Source organism: Pongo abelii, chromosome 14, assembly GCF_028885655.2.
Source record: "Pongo abelii isolate AG06213 chromosome 14, NHGRI_mPonAbe1-v2.0_pri, whole genome shotgun sequence".
In the NCBI taxonomy this organism is placed as follows: domain Eukaryota; kingdom Metazoa; phylum Chordata; class Mammalia; order Primates; family Hominidae; genus Pongo; species Pongo abelii.
Genome location: NC_071999.2, coordinates 48,613,988 through 48,635,133, shown reverse-complemented (window position 1 = coordinate 48,635,133; position 21,146 = coordinate 48,613,988). Strand labels below are relative to the sequence as shown.

The 21,146-nt window shown below is 37.2% G+C and overlaps 1 protein-coding gene across 12 annotated transcripts in view; it reads left to right on the top strand.

Annotated features, from left to right (window-relative positions):
- Positions 1–21,146, top strand: part of ENOX1 (ecto-NOX disulfide-thiol exchanger 1) — a 571,794-nt gene that overhangs the window by 141,599 nt on the left and 409,049 nt on the right. For 2 of the 12 annotated variants that reach the window (XM_063714804.1, XM_063714807.1), the window contains exon 3: positions 6,157–6,203. The exons of the other annotated variants lie outside the window; for them this stretch is intronic. The gene's annotated coding sequence lies outside the window, so the exon portion shown is untranslated. The remainder of the gene's footprint in view (positions 1–6,156; positions 6,204–21,146) is intronic. 12 annotated transcript variants of the gene reach the window in all.

The following is a 21,146-nucleotide window of genomic DNA, read 5'->3' as shown; positions in this document are numbered from 1 at the left end:
AACACAAACACTACGTACCTACCCTCGGTCCTTGGCATCCAATGTAAGAGGTGAAGTTTCTGAATCTAACCCCTGCCCTCAAGAACCTTATAATACTGTAGGGGAGCTTGCACATTTGTGAGACAGGACAGTTGTAAACATGTAAATCGATAACAATTTTTCTTTATAAATAAAAAATGTTTTCAGTTAATTTTTACAAGTAATATTTTTTCCTACATAATTGTAATTGTTTTACTTTGAAAGACAGTGAAATGACTGTTTCTTCCTCTTAGTTTTCTACTTGTATTTTTCCTTACATTGGACTGTATGATCATGGACACAAATATTAATATTTCATGTCTTTCAGTACAAACATAGCTGTAGTATAAATGAGGAAGGAGAATATCAGCTTAAGTGAAGGAAGTTCAAATTCTGAGCTCTATTAGTCAGGAAAATTGGTATTCCAATAAACAGAGTAGTTGAGGCTATAGCACGTTGTCTGCACAAAGCTGTAGGGTCAGCATTTTTTAGATAGTATCATGGATGAGTAGTTAAGTAAAGGAATCCAATCTCAGTGGGATCTTGAGGGAAATGAAGTCTATACTTTCCTCTCCTTGAACATTGGGGTAAAATGGTCTTTGATTCTGTTGAATCCATCTCTTGAGTGCTTCTGCCCTACGTTCTGCTTCTGTTACTTTGAAAATCCTTTTTGTTGAAATGGCCTTAGTGTCAGTGACACCTATCAGCTAAATTTAATTGCTTTTCTAAAAATACTGTCCTTTTTTCCCAATAATTACTTCAATTCACAATTAATTAAAGCATAACATGTTGGAAATTTTCTTGTTTAAACTCTTCCTATTCTTTACCTTATTGATTAATTTATTTATTACCAATGACCAACTCAGTGTGGGTAGTGTTTTTCTCAGCTTCCAGCTCCCAGCTTTCTTTCTTGATGTGGTTGAATTTTGAGATATTCAAGGCAAGTAGACCATAAAGAGAGACAGATAAAACTGGACCTGGGTGTTCATATGTGTGTGTGTGATTGTGTGTTGGAGGGTTATTATCCCTTTTTAAAGAACTACTTATAGGATGGTGGCAGGATCTTTGAAATTGGAGGCTGAATTGATTATTAGCATATGTAAATTTGGGTGAGTTATTAAGCAACTCTCAAAGTGTTTTTGTTTTCTCTTCTGTAAAACTAGGATGATAATAATATCTAATGATCTTGTTGTAGATTAAATGATGAAAAGCACCTTACAAAGTGAGTGTTATGTAGTAAGTAGTCAATAAATGTTAACATGACTGTTATCATCATGTTGTTTCTATCTTGATTATTTGTATTTTATAGCTTTGTCAAACTGAAAACTTCCTTTTATTTTGAAATATCTTGATAGACACATGAGACATCTTTTAAAAAAATTTAAAAAATGGCCCAGCTTGGTGGCTCACACCTGTAATCCCAGCACTTTGGGAGGCCGAGGCAGTTGGATCACGAGGTCAGGAGATGCAGACCATCCTGGCTAACACAATGAAACCCCATCTCTACTAAAAAACACAAAAAATTAGCTGGACATGGTGGTGGGCGCCTATAGTCCCAGCTACTTGGGAGGCTGAAGGAGGATGGTGTCAACCCAGGAGGCAGAGCTTGCAATGAGCCGAGATGGCGCCACTGCACTCCAGCCTGGGTGACAGAGGGAGACTCCGTCTCAAAAAAAAAAAAAATAAAATTAAAAATTAATGTTACTCTGTTACTTTGTGTCTCTGATTTCAGTTGTATTGATTTAAATCGCACAATTCCTTATAGAGACTCAAGGGCCTTGGGGGCAGGATCATATCTTACTCTTGTATATATCTCAGATTAGGTTCTTAACAAATATGGACAAAACTCTGGAGCATGGAATTGAGAGTCCTGGATTTAGTTCTTGTTTCTTACCTGCTTTGGGCTTTCTTGGGTCATCTCTCTGAACCCAGGATTTTGAGGTCCTAAAGCCAGTTTGGAAACCAAAAAGCCTGATGTTTGGGTTCCAGCTTTGCTGAGGGCTGTTCCAAGTTATGTGGGGTTTCCTGATCAGATATACCTTGATGCCCCTCCAAATCTATATTACTTAAATATTTGATCTATATTTATTTAATGGAGGCATGGGGGAAATAATTTTTAGTTAATACAAATGTAGTATAGTATTAGATGCACTAAATCATTTGCTTTCTCTTTCCAAGGCAGGATCAATGTTCTGGAGGAAAAATAGTGAAAGATTGTTCTATGTTTTACTTAAGGTTGATTTTGCTGTAGGTTATGTGTGTGTGTGTGTGTGCGCACGCGTGCGTGTGCATGTTCTAAAACAGGTAATTGGGAGGCATATTGAATAATTTAAATCTTAACAATTAAAATATCTCACTTTTTTCAGTCAGTGAGCACCAGCCATGCTTATTTGATTTTACAGTTTTAATACACAGTATTAGTGAGTTATTCAGAGATAGACAGGTGATGCTGGGTAGGTATTCTTTGTGTAGGTGGGTGGAGGTGGAGGGGACAGAGTCTTTTCCTATTGAGAATGAGAGTTATAAAGGATTATATAACAAAATTTGAGTTGATTAGTGCATATTACTCAAGTAACTACTTTAGCACTGTAAAATACATTGGCCTATTGTTGTGAGCCTGCTCCTTATAGGTTTCTGTGTACCAAGCATCTAGAAGAACCTGGTGAGTTGTAGGCATGCAGAAAATAGCATATTTTCTCATGTCTGATACACCATGGATTGCTGGATGCAATAACAGCATTTTAGAAGATAAAAAAGAACAGAGCCACATTTAATGTAGATACTGTTTTAAGATGTATCTTATTTTCAAAAATGTTCAAATGTGAAAAAAGCATGCATCCTGGAATTGAGGAGCAGTGGAATTAGAGATGATAATGAGCACCCTGAAATTTAATTTTTTCCTTAGAAAGATTACATTTTTTAATAGGCATAAACTTATTACATGGTTTTAACTACTCAAAGATTAAAAACAGATGCCCTTGTTAGGGAGTATATAATCTACTTTTACCATAATAATTTAGGGAAAATATTGTAAGATTAATTTTGTAAGTTGGCCAGAATATGTATTTCTTATATAATAATATCAAGAAGAACAATAGGTAAATATTTTTATTTTTAGTTTTGAGACAGAGTCTTGCTCTGTTGCCCAGGCTGGAGTGCAGTGACGCAATCTGAGCTCATTGCAACATCTGCCTCCTGGGTTCAAGTGATTCTCATGCCTCAGCCTTCTAAGGAGTTGGGACTGCAGGCACACACCACCATGCCTGGCTAATTTTCATATTTTTAGTAGCAACAGCGTTTTGCCGTGTTGGCCAGGATAATCTCGAACTCCTGGCCTCAAGTGATGCACCAGCCTCGGCCTCCCAAACTGCTGGATTACAGGCATGAGCCACTGCGCCTGGCCAAGATTTTTATTTATTGTTAAAATAGCATTGAAAAAATTCTAAGTGAATCACATATACATGTGAAGTATGTGTTTTTTAAAACATAAAAACTGTGTTGGCTTAGAGTCGTGAATGCTGGTAGTCTCTTCAGTGACACCAAAAATGCATTATGGGAGGGCATAATTGTCAACTCCAATAATTAAGTGCCTGTTCCTAACTGAGACTATCTGCATCAGTGCCTTTTATTTCAATCCAGGTCTATTGATAAATAGGAACTGAATCAGGTACTGGTGATCTTAGACCGTTAATGTATCTTCAGGGCAAAACTTCTTAAGAAAATACTAGATTTTTAAGAGTTTTGTACAATAAACAGTTTGTTCTCATTAATCAATTTTACCTAATTTCCCAATTTTTTTCTCTTAGTGAAAAAGTTTGTATATGTCACAGTTTTTATTTTTTATTTTTGAGGCGGATTCTCACTCTGCTGCCCAGGTTGGAGTACAGTGGTGCCGTCTCAGCTCACTGCAACCTCTGCCTCCCGGGTTCAAGCAATTCTCCTGCCTCAGCCTCCTGAGTAGCTGGGATTACAGGCGCCCACCATGGCCAGCTAATTTTTGTGTTTTTAGTAGAGACAGGGTTTTGCCCTGTTGGCCAGGCTGGTCTCGAACTCCTGACCTCAGGTGATCTGCCCGCCTTGGCTTCCGAGAGTGCTGAGATTACAGGTGTGAGCCACTGCGCCCGGCCTGTATATGTCACATTTGTTTTCTGGTGAAAGTACTAATGTTCATGCCAATTCTGTGCTGTCTGTCATTCCCAAAATTGTATTAATATTCCTAGAAGAAAGGAAAACAGAAACAAAATATTTAGATTTGTAGGAAGTTTTAATCTGAGCCAGAAGTCTCAAAAATTAATCATGTCATGCCATCCATCAAAAGTGGTTTTAAAATCCAGTATTTAGATATATTACACATGCATGGCATCCTTTATCATCAGTTATTTCATCACAGTCTAAAGTTAGATGAATCTGTGCACTGCCCCCCACCACTCAAACACATGCATTAACACACACAATTTATATAAACAGATTGTGAAACAGCCTTGGAGAATAAAATACATAACCATAAATAAATGAAGACCCAGCAATGCTGCTGGGAGACACATGGATATTTTTTAAATCCAGCTATTTGGTTCTGTTATCTTTTACTATGCACTGCACAGATTTAAACTTTTTGGTTTGCTGGCAAGAAAGTTTACTAGGTTAGGAATCAGTTTCTTAAATTACAGTCTTTGCTAGAGCTCAGTGCATTTAAGGGAAACTTTCTCTGAATTAGGGGGTCAAATATTACAGTTTTCGGAAAAAAAAAAACCCTAGACACTTATGATGGTAGTCCAAGTTAATTCTATTTCCTTGGGTGAGGTTTCACTATGAGGACACAATGTACCACTTTGGCTGAGATGCTGTTTTCAATAAATATGGAAATTATGGCTTCCAGTGCTGTGGCCTGGTATGAAATCTCATGGGAAATAGCTTGATACTATGTGATAGATTTGAAATTAATTCCTATCCCTTCCTGAAGTAACCAACCTAAATTTACAAGATGTATCATTATTTCTTGGCCATCCAGAAAGATGGGTAAATATAGTCCTATTTTATAGAATGAGGCTGCAGCAATAAAGATTTTCTAGTCCATATCCTCTTAGAGGACGAGTTGAACAAAGTAGCCTCTGCTTTTATTTGTTGAACAAAGTGGGTTGTACTTTTGTGAGTTAGAGGTGCTCTCGGACCCTTTTCTATTGCTTTGGCTTTTTCTAATGACTCCCAGCAGAAAATTATAATGGGAGTCTTTCCTATTGCCACATGAGGATGGTTTTGCAATGATGGATTTCAAATTAAACCCATATTCTCAACTTTGTGAAATCCTGGCAGGATGAAGGTGAAATGTGTCTGTCATTTTCAAATTATTTGTTAGGAAACAATTAAAGACTTATACTGTAAAATTTGGGGACAGCTGTTTTTAATAGTGGGGGAGGCATGGGCAATGAAAAGGTAGTTTGAAAATCTCAGTGGATAAAGCAGAGATAATCAGAATGTGTTAGAGTGCTATTCTTTAAGTCTTGAATTCTATGTGGCAACTGGATTGTCCTGAGATCAGAACAATCTAATCCATACATGTTCTGGCTTTGCCTTCTGCTGTATCAGTATCTGCAACTAGGAAGGACAGAGAGGAGACCTGGCCTCCCCTGGATGTTTATGAGCTGCAGATCTTCAGGGAACAAAGGCTGTGGGCATGCCATTGATTTGGGACCAGTGTTTTTGAGTATCCTTAATTTTCGGTATCATCTGTGGCAGGTAGCCTGCTCTCCTTAAGTCATGGCTTACCGGTTGAAACAAGACATGAGATTAACCCACTTTTTTCATTTCTAACCAAAGAGAAGGAAACTTTGTAAAGTCTTAATAGATTAATAAAAACAAAAGCTTCTGTGGAACATTTTGAGCCTTGGTAAGTTGATTCTGACTAAATCTAAGCTATGAGTGTTGTATCAGAGTTGGAATTCCATAAAAGGTAGGAAGCTCTGGGCTGAACACACTGGGCTTTGCATAGCAGCACTCCCAATCAGAACCATTTGAAAGGTACAGTTTTCTCCATAAAATTAGGTCCATGTAGAATGTGGTTCTATTCCATTTGTCTCATTGTGCACAAAGTCCGCTTATCCTTAACTGTCATCTCACCAATCCTGATTTCTCATTTTACAGAAAAGAACCCAAAGCTCAAGGAGTTGTAACTTGATTGAAATCTCAAGGTGAGCTATGACAGGACTTATGTTCCAAACCTTTCATTCATGGTCCTATTTTCCTCAGTGCACTATGGAACATAGAATATGCGCTTGCCTGCCTACCCTCTCTTCTTCCCTCCCTCCCTTTTCCTTAGTGTATTCTCAAAGCTGCATCTTCTTTGCTAGTGATTGATTGCTGTGTCCCAGAATTTCTTCAGTGGCTGATTTCCTCCTCTCCTTAGCACTGTTCCTTCCTGACTCGTCTTCCTGGATCTCTGCCACCCGTGCCGTTGGTTATGCTGTTGCCATGTCTACTTTCCAAAGGATTTCTGTGAAGCAAGCTGGAATGTTCTGGACATCTATTTTGTAGTGTGATTATTTCCTCTAGATTTGTTGAATGATTGAAAGTGTCAAATGTAGGATAATTTTTGCTAAGAGAATATTTGTAAGAAGAGCTTCATGACAAAAGTTCATGGGCCACAAGAGTTTTCCAGGGAGGCCAGGGAGACTATTGGGATGAGAAAATCAAGGCCCTGTAAGGTTTAATGATAATGCTCAAAGACAAACAGCAAGTTACACTGGAACCTGGGCAGACACTAGATTATCTGCTGGCTCTTCCAGAGTTATGTTCCAGTGGTTCCATGAAACAGTTATTAATCACAGACTTTAAATGCAAAAACTTTACCGTCAAGAAGATGTTATCATTTGAAATTGGATGTGATGTCCTGCTACTACCAATAACAGGAGGCCCTTTTATAGTATTTGCTGTATGTCACTATTATTTGCGTGACCATGAGCATGGGACCCAGTGCTCTTGACCCATCATCAGCTCTGCCCACTTGTTGTCTCTTAGTTACAGCAAAACTTCTGTGCCTAAGTTCTCCAACCTCAGGCAGCCTGAGGTGGTGTAGGTCAGAACTCTCTTACTTATTTGGTCCCCACTCTAGGAATGAAGCCCTGCCTAGCTGTGCTGGCAGCAATTCTGGCTGTGTTGGGGCTGCGTTTCCCCAGAAGGTCAGTCCCATGATAGGGCCCTGCTTCTTCCCCATTGATTGATAGTTGTGTGCTGACTGGTGCGAGAGGGCTTATGAGAACTGCTGGCCCCCTTTCTGCATCTTGCCCTAGTTCCTGAAACTAGCTGTTCTTTTGCCTCTGGATTGAGGTCAGAGTGAGCATTATGTTTTGCCCATTTCAGTGCATGTGTGTGCTCGCTCGCTCTCTCTTTCTTTCTCTCTCTCTCCCTCTCCTTTATCTCTGTCTCTTTAACTGCAAGTCTAATGCAAGTTTTGGCCCTTCCTTTCCTGCCTTATCTGCCTATGAGTAGCTGACAAGATCCAACAAAATCCTGATATACATCATATTTTATATTGGATAATTTTAGACAGTCTCACTTCTCACATGTGGAAATTACAGGAAATATATGAGCTGAACATGTATTTTTACATTTCAAATAGAGTGGAAGATTTCCTTCTAGCACATTTATCTCTGTCAAAGACCAAAAAAGTCATACATTTATTCTTTTTATATTATATTTTTTTCCTTAGTTTCTTCATAGGAAACAGCACCAGGTGCTGAGTAATTAATACAATTGTGGCTTTGCTTTTTGTAATGGACATTTGTTGAAAGAAATGCTCATCAGTAGAAATGATGATTTTGATAAATTGCTTCAACTTTCACGCTTACCTACTCTTTTCTGGTGGCACCAAATCCCGGTTTTAAGTCTGAATAAAACTAAGCTGAATGACTTTTCCTGTGGAGCTTCCATCCCACTGATTATTTATAGAGTTTTTCTCTTACACCCCCTTTTGGAGTCTGTTCTCTTTTATCACTTCACAGGTATTAATCCCCTTTTTATCCCCTACTGTCTACCTTTATTTCTACCCAGATTTCAGGCTTTCTGTATTCGTTAATGCTTTCCTTCATTCCTTTCTCTCCCCTTGCTTCTGATCTTCCAGGCAGCTGCTATAGAAACGTTTCCCTGTTCCCTGCACACATACACAATAAATGGGTTCTTGGTCCTTGGGGGGAATTAATACCCTGGAGAGCCACCATGCCTGATTAGTAAGCAGCAGATACAGCCACCATGATGTAGAAACATGTTCTAAGAGTGGTGTGTGCCCACATACACCTTCTGAGTTTATGACCTCTTTTGCCCATTAACATTATTATTTTATGTTTGAACTTTTAATTACAAAATAACATGTTTATAATATCATCTGGCTGATAGACCCTGATGCAGCCTCTCCCACCTTTCCACTTACATACCCATGATGACATAAAAAGATAAAAACATATTGGTAGAAAATAAGACTGATAGCCTTTTGCAGGATTTCTAGAGGAATTTCTGCTGATTACAAGACTAATGGAGCTGAATTGAGAGTAACTATCATTGGCCAACACTGGATTTCTATATCAGTTAGAAAGCCTGGGCAGCCATCTCCTGTGGGTACTGCTTTTTGACCTATTCCAAATATTGTTGCAGAGCTCCTTCTCTACAACACCCTTTTAAAATATCTACATAGACGGCAACTCCCAGAAATTTACTATTCTTGTTTAGTGGGTCGTGCTGGAGAAGAAGAATGAAATCCATTGTAGGTGGTAAAGCTCCCACTCCTCTGTAACACACCATCCAAGTATGTAACTGGAAGCAGGAGGAGCTTGTCTAGCACTGGGTGCATGTATTGTGGCTTTCCTTGTACTCTTTGTTTGATGGGAGTTTTGAGTAAATAAATATGCAACAACAGGAAATAATACACCTCAGCCCAGTTGCTTAGGTTAGTCCAGGATGAAAACTTGCTAAACATTAAAAGTGTGCAGACCAACTTGCACTATAGGATGGAACCCAGAAAGGGATTCAGAAGCTACCACCCAAGGGGTATTGCCAGCAGGAGAGTACACATATTACCTGTTGGCCAGTTCAGATATGAATAACTTTCTGCCAGTTCAACAGTAAATAAACACACAGACACACAAAGTGGTGATCCAGGTAAAGGTGATGTTAATAGTAAGTAGGTGTTGCTTTTAAGTTTTTAAATTTAAAATATACAAATTTATTTTAAATTTTTACTTATAAGATTATGTTTATGTACAATTTGTATATTTTAAAACTTTTAAGAGAAATACCTACATAGTACTCAATACTATAGAAATACTTAGATTTAAAAGTTATAAGCTCTTTTTACTGTCTAACCTCACCTCCCCAAAAGTAAATACTACTATCCTTTTTGTTCTTATCCTTCTAAATATATGTATCCATATATACACTACCAACCTACCTATCCACACACACACACACACACACACACTTTAAAATGTAAATAGCATTATGTTGTTCACATTACTCTGAAACTTGTTTTTTATGTAATAATATAGCTTAAAAGATTTTCCCCATATTATTATACATATATCTACTTCATTATTTTTAATAGCTCTACAACATTCCTTGATATGGATACTTCATAATTTACTTTTATCATTCCCCTACACATGGACTTTTTTGTGGATCCCAATGTGGGATTTTTACAAACAGTGCTGTGGTGAACTACCTTGTATCTTTGTGTACATGTGTAAGAATGTCTATGAGACAGATTCCTAGATGGGGAATTGTTGGATCAAATGATACTCATATTTTGCATTATGGTAGATACTGGCAAATTTCCTCTAAAATAACTCTACCAATTTATTTTCTCATCAATGGTCTATGAAAATGCCTATTTTACCCATATTTATATCAACATTGAACATTATCAGCCTTTAAAATATTTTACTTATTTGATGGCAAATAATTTATAATTCCATGGTTAGTAGTGAGTTTGAATGCCTTTTTACATCTTTACTGCTATAAACATTATATTTGTCATGAAATTGAAATCTAACTGGAATTGTTTACTCTGAAGCTCATTTAGAAATTTTGAAACTTGAATTGTCAAATCGAAAGTCATTTAGAAGAACAAATAGGGTGAGCTACTTAAAATTTTGAGGAAAAGAAAAAGTAAATGATAGCAGAAGAAAATACTTGTTTTACAAGGTGTTAAATATATGATACACCTCCAGTGAACAGTCTAAGAAGCAACAGACATCACAGTGGTACAGCTAGCAGGGTATAAAAACCTAATGTATGAAATAATTTAGTATATGATGAGTTGTATCAAAACCAATAAAAAATCTCTCAAAAATGATATTTTATTACTGCTTAAAATTATAATAATACAATTAAAATTATAAAAATCAGGCTGGGCGCTGTGGCTCACGCCTGTAATCCCAGCACTTTGGGAAGCCGAGGTGGGCGGATCACCTGAGGTCAAGGGTTCGAGACCAACCTGCCCAACATGATGAAACTCCATCTCTACTAAAAATACAAAAAATTAGCTGGGCGTGGTGGCAGGTGCCTGTAATCCCAGCTACTCGGGAGGCTGAGGCAGGAGAATTGCTTGAACACGGGAGGCGGCAATTGCAGTGAGCTGAGATCTCGCCACTGCACTCCAGCCTGGGTGACGAGCAAAACTCCATCTCAAAAAAAAAAATTAAGATTATAATAGAAATACATTATTTTAATCTTATAAGGCTATATATATATAATACACTAGAAAAAGAAATACATTAGAAAAAGAAAATATAATTGATGAATATATATGATTTTCAGGTTGAGATGATGTCCTAATTTTGAAAATAAAAACAAATGCTAAAGTAGATAACATTATATAATGTACTAAATTTAAATATTTCTGAATGGTAAAAAAAAAATTCACCATCTATGAGATCAGATCGCAATGAAAAGTGGGAAAAATTATTTTAAACAAATATGACAGACATAGACATAGGGTTAATATAATCAGTACTTAAAGGGCTTTCTCAAATTCAGAAGAAAAAAACCTAACATCTCAATAGAAAATTGATCAAAGGGCATGAGTGGATAAAACATTAACCCTTTCCTGCTCAGGCTGCTCCAAGAAGGTCAAACAGCTGATGAATATTGGGTATTTTAAAGTAGGGTGACAGATGAATGCTTCTTTTGTGTAAAGTTACTACTGTTTGTCTTGACGGTAATGGAGAACACTCTTGTTTTAAAGAAGAGTGTTCTTTAATAGTTTTAGAAGGTAGTATACAACAAGCCACATTTTTACAATTTAATAACTTTCCAGATTAAGAAAAAAAAAGCCTCAGAAATGCCTTAATGACAGCAACATGTGATCAGAGATGAAGCATCACAATCAGATAATGTGGTAAAACAATATAGTGCCTAAATTTTAGCCAAAGAAAAAAGAATAAAAGAAAAAACAGTAAAAGGCTACTTGCATATAGATAATGTGTTTCCGATTTTGTTTTAAAGATACTGTTTCCTTGTGGTATGGAAACTATTATATTTGTTCTAAAATAAATTAGCAGACAGGGGTTCTTGCAAACAAAAATTTCTTACCTTTCTACTGACTCACACTGGCAGAGTACAAACCAGAGGAAACATACAAATCTGACTCAGTTTCCCTGTTTCCTAGCAGTTCTTCTGGGGAGCAGAAGCAGCAAATACATTTTGTGCAAGCTGAAAGAGCCCCAGGCTTACCTGGCCGCACCACTGACAGGAAATAAGTATTCTAAAGAGTACCTCAACAGTGCCTTGCCAGAGGGGTGCAGAATCTGCAATCTCTTTTCAATGCTGAGGCCAAGAGTCAACTTGGCCCTAACCCAGAACAGGGTTTCCTGCTGTGGGTGGGAGCCTAGTGCAGCTAGTAGCTGCAATTCAGTAATCCAAATTCTAGCAGTCTACCCTGAGGAAAATAAACTCAAAGATTTATGGAAAAGGATATGCATTGCAGTGTTATTAAAAGTGGCAAAATGTAAAAACTTAAATACCCACAAATAGAAGAATGTTTAAGTTATGGCACCTTCACAAGGCAGAATATTATTATTGCAGCCTTTAAAGACTCATGTTTTTAAAGACCTCTTAACCAAATGGGAAAATACATTATGTTAAGTGAATAAAGCAGAGTTCAAAGTGGTATTTATGGTATGAGCCCATCTAATTATATGTATTACATATATATATATATACACACACGTATATACACACACGTATGTGTGTGTATATATATATGTGTGGTTGTATGTATATATAAATGCCTAGGAAGAGACTAGAACAAAATATTCCAAAAAACATTTTACAGTAATTTATAGGTAGATAGTATTATGTGGAGTTCCATTTTTATGTATTTTTTGTATGAAATATTCTAGTATAAGTAAATATTTTATCAGAAGTATTTACATATCTTTTTTTTTTAGTTTGAGAAGTTGCAGTATATATATACACACACCCTCTATTCTACATTGAGGCTCACAAGGTAATCCTTTTACTTCATGTGTATATATTTCTTTGTAGTAAAGGGCAGGAGCTTCAGCTTTTGAAGTAAAACCAACAAAAACCCTTCTGAGGACTCTGTATTAATGGCAATAAGCTTTAATTGAGGGGAGAGTGTTTTAATTGTATTCCTATCTTAAATGATAGGGATTCCTAGTTACTGTTGTCTTGTTCTTGGAATACTCTTTTCACACCAGTGTTGAAAGTAGGGTTTAAGGACTACCACACAAACAAGCCCAGAAAATAAAGATGTGGTGTAATCAAGTGTGAGGGACTAGACAGTGAAAGTGGATACTCATCTGGCAAAATTGTTGTTGCTCAGCCTTAGTTTTTACACATGCAATGGCTTATTTCCACCCCTGAAAAGAAGCTGCCTGTAAAGGCTGTCCACTTAATGCTTCTTTGAATGATAGCAGTCCACCCCATTCTCCCAAAATACTGACTAAAACAGACAAAAATAAGCATACATGGTGAGAATGGTGGGATTAGGGAATAGTCCCAATAAAATACCTCAAACTTCAGAGAAGTTTTGTTTAATATAATCTGATTTAGAATAAAATAGAAGACACCAGGAACTGGAATAAAAATTCCCTTCTCAGGACTCTGCGTAGCGTTCACTTTTGTTAAGTGGAGGAGGCTTAGAAAAGCTCCACTAATCACCTTCAAATTAGATGAACTAGGGCTAGGTGGGAGGCAGGCAAGTGAAAGGAAGGCATCTACTAGAAGCTCACTCCTGAATACCATTACTTCTTTTCTATCCTGTAAGAAGAATTTTCTATAAAAAAAGTTCTTAAGTTGACTCTAAAATGGCAGATGTGAGGGCAAAAACAGATGGCCAAGAGCAATTTCTGGAATGTAAACCAGTGGTGTAAACCAATGTCAACTCTGCAGAAATGTAATTGGTTCAACTGAAATGTAAATGTAAATTGATACATCTATGGAAGGCAATTAGGTAACAGCTATGTGAATTAAAAATACAGAATTCCACTTTCAAGTAATTGGAGTGGATGTGATTTCCCTATTCCTCCCACTAAATACAACAAAAACTCCTGGACATTCCATATAGAACAAACACAAGATTCTGAAAGGCAGAGAGGAGGAAAGAGACTGGTTAAGGACATGAGACCCAGAGGAATAACCTGGTGGTAAGTTCCCTATGTTGTCTTCTTATCTTACATATCCAAGACTTGACATTGAAGAAGCTAGCAAGCTGGGAATACCAGTGGGCACAGACAAAAAGCCCCCAGTGAAGCCTGAACAGAAAAAATTGTGGCCCCACTCTTACCCGTGCCAGGGAAGCCTGAGTGCAGAAGCTAGACTTTCTTTCACTTTCCAGAGGCTATAACTATTCTCCTGTGGGGTAATATCAGAGACAAAGTAGGGAGCGAGGATTTTCATCCCTGCTGGTTGGTAACGACTTGTTCCCTCTCCTCATTCATGCTGCAGTATCAGTCAGTGGATTTCCACTTCTACCTAACAAAAATTATGTACCCCTGCCCTTTCTTGCTGGGGCTGTGATATTGGAGACCTAATGGAGACTCAGGACTTTTACCATTGCCTAGTGGTCGTGGGGCTACCCTCACATCAGTGTCTGAGGAGGCCACAGAGAGATCTAGAAACCCCAACCATATCCAGCAGTTAAAATAAACTCCCACTTGGGTGTCAGTGAAGGCCAAGTGGGGAACCTGGACTTTTATACCTGGCAATAGGAGATGGCATTCTCCTTTCCCCTACAGGGGCAAGGTCAGGAAAAGCCAGTGAAAACAGAAGGTTTAAATAAGGTTCAAGGTCTCAGAGCATAATATAAAAATGTTCAGCTTTCAATTGAAAATCTCTCTTTATACAAAGAACCAGGAAGACCTCAAATTGTATGAAAAGAGACAGTCAATAGCTGCCAACACTGGGATGACTGTCAGAATTATCTGAAAAGGACGTGAAAGCAGCTATGGTAAAAATGCTTAAACAAGCAATTACACTTGAAATAAATGCAAAAATAGCTCAGCAAAGAAATAGTCTCAGCAAGGAAATATGAAGAGGAGCTAAATGAACATTTTAGAACTGAGAATACAGAAACTGAAATAAGATGCTCAGCAGATAGACTCAACAGCATAGTGAAGGGGAGAAAGGAAGGCATCAATAACTGGAAGACATAACAATAGAAATTCCAATCTCAATGATGAGAGAAAAGAGAATAATGATAAGCAAACAATGAACAGCACCTCACAGACCTGTGGGATTATAACAAAACATCTAACATTCATGGCATTGAAGTCCCAGAAGGAAGGAGAAAGAAAGCAGTGCTGGAAAAGTATCTGAAGATATAATGGCTGAAAATTTCTCAAATTTGGAAAAGATCTAAACCTACAGACTCAAGAAGCTGAGGAAACCCCAAACAGAATAAACACAAAAAAGTTTACACTAAGATGCAGTATAATTAAACTTCTGAAAACTATATTCAAGAAAAAGTCTTGAAAGTGAGAAAAAAATGACACAGGAAAAATCAATTAGAAGGACAGCGTATTTCTCCTGAGAAACAATGAAACCCAGAATAAAGTGGCACAATATATTTCAAGTGCTGAAAGAAAAATTATCAACTCATAATCCTAAACCCAGTGGAATTATCCTTCAGGAATGAAGGAGAAATAAAGACCATCTCAGGATAAGGAAGATGAAGGGATTTAGTCACCGTAAACCTGCCCTAGAAATGCGATTTGAAAAAGTTCTCTAAATAGAAAGGAAACAATAAAAGAAGGACTCTGGGACATTAGGAAGGAAGAAAGAACACAGTAAACAAAAGCATGTTTAAACATGGGTAAACATTAAGCTTTCCTTCTCCTTTTGAATTTAATAAATATATTTGGTAGTTGAAGTGAAAATTATAACCCTGTCTGATGTAGGTTGTAAATAAAAGCAGAGGAAATATTTAAGACAACTATATTTTAAGTGGGGAAGGCAAAGAGACTTCAAAGTATATAGGGTTTCTATACTTCACTCAAACTGATAAAATGATACTAATAGACTGTCTGAATTATACATACATATGTGGTACCCAGAGCAACCACTAAAATGTAAGAAGTACATTTAAAACACTATAGGTGAATCGAAATGGAATTCTAAAATGATTAACCTACTTGAAACACAAGAAAAAACAGAGATGAAAAGCAGAACAAACAAAACAAAAAGTAAGATAACAGACTGAAGCCCTAACATATCAATAATTGCATTAAATGCAGATAGTCTAAAACCATCAAGATGGAGGCTGTCAGGGTGATTAAGAACATGAACCAGCTGTATCCTGTCTACAAGAAACATCAGATATAATGACATATGCACATTGAAAATAAAAGGGCAGAGAAGATATACAAACATTAATCAATGGAATTCAAGAGTGGCTATGTGAATATCAGATAAAGTAGACTTTAGAGCAAAGAAAATTGTCAGAGACAGAGCTGGACATAATATAATGATGCAAAGATCAATCTACCAGGAAGATATTGCAATTCTAAATGTTAATGCACGAGACAACAGAGCTACAAAATATGTGAAGTGAAAACTGATAGAACAGAAAGGAGAAACAGGCAAATCTACAATTATATGTGGAGAGTTCAACACCCCTTTCTCAAAAGTTGATAGGACAGTTATACAGAAAATCAGTAAGGATATAGAATATCTCACAAAACCATCAACTAATAGGAACAAATTTACATTTATAAAACAGTCCACCCAATAACAGCAGAATATATATATTTTTTCAAATGCCTGTGGACTATATCCCAAAAAAGATAATAGCTTGAGTGATTTTAAAAACCCTCAATATAAGGCCATTGAAACCATAGAGAGTATGTTCTCTGATCCAAATAAATCAAGCTAGAGATAACAGAAATATAAGAGGACAATTTCCAACACTTTGAAACTAAATAATATACTTTTAGTCAATGCATGGGTCAGAGTATTGGGGACATAAAAATATATTGAACTAAATGAAAATGAAAATACAACATAAAATTTGTAGGTAGATAAAGCAGTGATGAGAGGGAAATTTATAGGACTAAAAATTCATACATTAAAAATGAGGAAATAATCTTGAATTAATAATTTATCACCCCAAAAACTAAAACAAAACAAGTTAAACTTGAAGCAGAAAAAGGGAGATAAAGATAAGAGCAGAAGTCAAAGAAATTGAAAACAGAAAAATAGTAGAGAAAATCAGTGGAACAAAGTGCTAGTTGTTTGAAAGATCAATTAAATTAGCTTCTAGCAAGACTGACAAAAAAGGGAGGATACATAAATTACTAATATCAACAAAGATATTGTATATGTCACTGAAGACCCTGCAGACGTCAAAAGGAAATTAAGATAATACTGTGAGCAACTTCACTGACATGAATTTGACAACTTAGAAGAAATGGACCAATTCCTTGAAAAACACAGGCTACCACAACTCACCCAATATTATGTTTGTAATTTGAATAGTACTGTAATTACTAAGGAAATGTGATTTATAATTTTAAAACTCCCCCCAAAGAAATATCCAGGCCCTGTTTGTTTTATGGAGAATTCTATCACATGTTTGCAGAATAATCAATACTAATTCTACAGAGTCTCTTCCAGAAAATAGGAAAGGAAGCAACACTTCCCAATTTATTTTATTAAGCTAGTATTTCCCTGATACTAGAACCAGACAAAAATAGTACAAAAAAGAAAACTATCTACCAGTATCAATCATAAATAGAGAAGTAAAAATACTTAGTAAAATATTAGCAAATAGAATTCAGCAGTATATAAAAGAATTGTTTACCATAACCTAGTGGTATTTATTTTGTAGATGCAATGCTGGTTCAATATTTGAAAATCAATCTATGCAATCCACCACATTAACAGGTTAGAGAAAAGAAGCCACGTGATCATATCTATTGATGCAGAAAAATCATTTGATTAAATTCAGCACCTATTTATGATGAAAATTCTTGGAAAAAAAAGAAGGAATAGTGGGATTTCTTAAACTCAATATGTGACAGTCTACAAAAAAAAAAAATCCTAGAAATAACATTTTAGTTAAAGGTGAAAGCCTGAATGCTTTCTCTTCAAGATTGAGAACAAGGCAAGGATATTCAATCTCACTACTCTTATTCAACAGAGTGCCAAAAGGCAAGAAAAGGAGCAAAAAGCAATAGACTGAAGAAGAAGAAAAAAAGTTGTTTTTATCTGCAGATGGCATGATTGTGTATCTAGACTATATCAAATAATCTATAAAAAAATCCTGGAGTTAGTTCAGCAAGGTTGCAAGATACAAGCTGACCATATAAAAATCAACTGTATTTTGATATACTGGCAATGAACACATTGACACAGAAATTGAAAAATACAATACCATTTACAATTGCTCTAAAAAGAGTTACTTAGGCATAAATATAACAAAACATGTATAAGAAATGCATGCTGAAAACAATACAATACTGATGAAAGAAATAAAAAGGATTTAAGTAAACGAAGAGACATACCATGTTTATGGAGTGGAAGATGTCAATTCTCCCCAAGCTGATATGTAGATATTGGTAGCAATTCCTATCAAAATCCCAAGAATATTTTTTGAGGATGTCAACAAAATTATTCTAAGTTCTTTATGGATTGGCAAAGGAACTATAATATTTTGAACAATTTTAAAAAATAAAGTGGAAGGACTCAGTCTAGGCAATTTTATGAGATTATATAGATACAGTAATCAAGACTGTGGTTGGTGATGGATAGAGATATATCACTGTAAGAAAATAGAGAACACAGGTAAAGACCCACACAAATATGAACAGAAGTGCATATGATTTTTGACAGAGGTGCAAATTCAATTCACTAGAGACAAGATACTCTTTAAATAAATGGTTCTGGAGCAATTTGATATCCATGGGCAAAAAAATGAACTTCATTCTCAGTATCACACCTTATGTAAAAATTCGAAATGGATTATGGACTTAATGTGAATCACAAAACTATAAAACTATTGGAAAAATAGGAAAAAATCTTTGGTATCTAAAAATAGACAAAGAGTTCTTAGACTTGATATCAAAGCATGGAAAAATTTCACTTCATTAAAATTAAAAAGTTTGCTCTGCAAAAGACCTTGGTGAGTAGATAAAAATATAAGCTATAGATTGGGAGAAAATATTTGCAAAGCAGATATCTGAGAAAGGACTGGTACCCTAGAATATACAAAGAACTCTCAAAAGTCAACAGTAAAAAACAATTCAGTTAAAAAAGAGGAAAAAGACAAAAATAAATATTTTACTGAAGAGTATATAGAGATGGCCAATAAGCCTATTAAGAGATGCTGAACATCATTAGTCATTACGGGAATGCAAGTTAAAATCACAATGAGTATCACTATACATGAATCAGAATGAGTAAAATAAAAACTACTGACAACATCAAATGCTAGCAAGATGCAGAGAAACTAAATCATTTTTACATTGCTGGTGGGAATGTAAAATGGTACAGCTACCCTGAAAAATGATTTGACAGTTTCATAAAGAACTAAACATGCAACTATCATACAGACCAGTAATGGCATTCCTGGGCATTTGTCTTGGAGAAATGAGTACTTATATTTACACAAAAATTTGTACACAAATATTCATAGCAGCTTTATTTACAATATTCAAAAATTGGAAAAAACCCTGATGTCTTTCAATGGGCAAATGGTTAAACAAATTGTGATATACACATATCATAGAATAGTGTTCAGTTGTGATATACACATATCAATGAAAAGGAGGAGCGGGATCATCATGGCAGATGGGAGGCAGGACTACATTGCATCTCTGGACAGAGCAGCGTGCGGGGACTCACATTGTGAATGTTAGCTCCAGATCGACTGCAAGAACAAACCAGCCATCCCAAGAGGACCCACACACCCTCTGAAGGAAGTGGACCCGGGATACCACCCCCCAAAACTGTTGAGTGCCCCAACTGTGAAAGTGGGAAAGGGAGACCATCCTCTTCCGAATACACACTCCCACTGGAGAAGCTGAAGGTCTGTTTGTGGAAGAAGTTTCCGACTTTACCTGGAGCTGAGTCAATTTGGAGAGCTGAGCGAAATACAGGAGTTGAGGAAACAGAAGGGCCCTGGGAGCTCACTGGGTCCCCTAGCAGGCCATTCCTGCCTGGCACCACAGGGGTCCAACAGGAGAGGAGCAGGGGGTAAAACCACACAGGGAGAAGGACATCTCTAGCTGAACTTTGTAACAATTTAAACGGGGTGAGAAGCCTCCTGGCCAGAATTCAAAGGAGGGTGCAAATCCGGTGTGCAGACTCCACAGGCAGGCAAAGAACCAAGCCCTTTTCTTTCGTAGTTGGAGGCAGGTATCCTGGGGCAGGTTTTCAGACTCGTATTGCTCTCTGCCTGGAAACAGACATGGGGCTGTTGAGGGGGGCATGGTGGCAGTGAGACTGGCCCTTCAGTTTGTGTGGGAGCTGGGTAAGGCCTGTGACTTTCTCCACTTCCATGACAACCTGCAATTACTCAGCAGAGGCAGCCATAATCCTTCTAGGTAGACAACTCCAGTGACCTGGGAGTCTCACCCCCATCCCTGAAAGCAGCCTTAGCAAGACCCTCCCAAGGAAAGTCTGAGCTCAAACATGCCTAGCCCTGCCCGGACCTAATGGTCCTTCCCTACCCACCCTGGTAGTGGAAGATAAAGGGCATATAATCTTAGGAATTCTAGGACCCCACCCCACCACCCATTCCTTCCCATACTACCACAGCTGACGCTCTCTGGAAAGTGCCACCTCCTGGCAGGAGGGTAACCAGCACAAAAATAGACCATTAAACCACCAAAGCTAAGGACCCTCATGGAGTCCATTGCATCCCTGACCCCCATCCCTGCCACCTCCACCAGAACAGGCGCTGGTATCCACAGCTGAGAGACCCATAGATGGTTCACATCACAGGACTCTGTGCAGACAACCCCCAGTACCAGCCTGGAGCCAGGTAGACTTGCCGGGTGGCTAGACCCAGAAGACACACAACAGTTACTGCAGTTTGGCTCACAGGAAGCCACAGCCATAGGAAAAGGGGGAGAGTACTACATCAAGGGAACACCACATGAGACAAAAGAATCTGAACAATAGCCTTCAGCCCTAGACCTTCCCTCTGACAGAGCCTACCCAAATGAGAAGGAACCAGAAAAACAACCCTGGTAATATGACAAAACAAGGCTCTTCAACACCCCCCAAAAATATCACACCAGTTCACCAGCAATGGATCCAAACCAAAAAGAAATCCCCGATTTACCTGAAAAAGAATTCAGGAGGTTAGTTATTAAGCTAATTAGGGAGGGACCAGAGAAAGGCAAAGCCCAGTGCAAGGAAATCCAAAACATGATACAAGCAGTGAAGGGAGAAATATTCAAGGAAATAGATAGCTTAAAGGAAAACAAAATCAAAGATTCAGGAAGCTTTGGACACATTTTTGCTCTGGAAATTCTCAGCAATAGAATTGAACAAGTAGAAGAAAGAAATTCACAGCTCGAAGACAGGGTCTTTGAATTAACCCAATCCAACAAAGACAAAGAAAAAAGAATAAGAAAATATAAACAGAGCATCCAAGAAGTCTGGGATTATGTTAAATG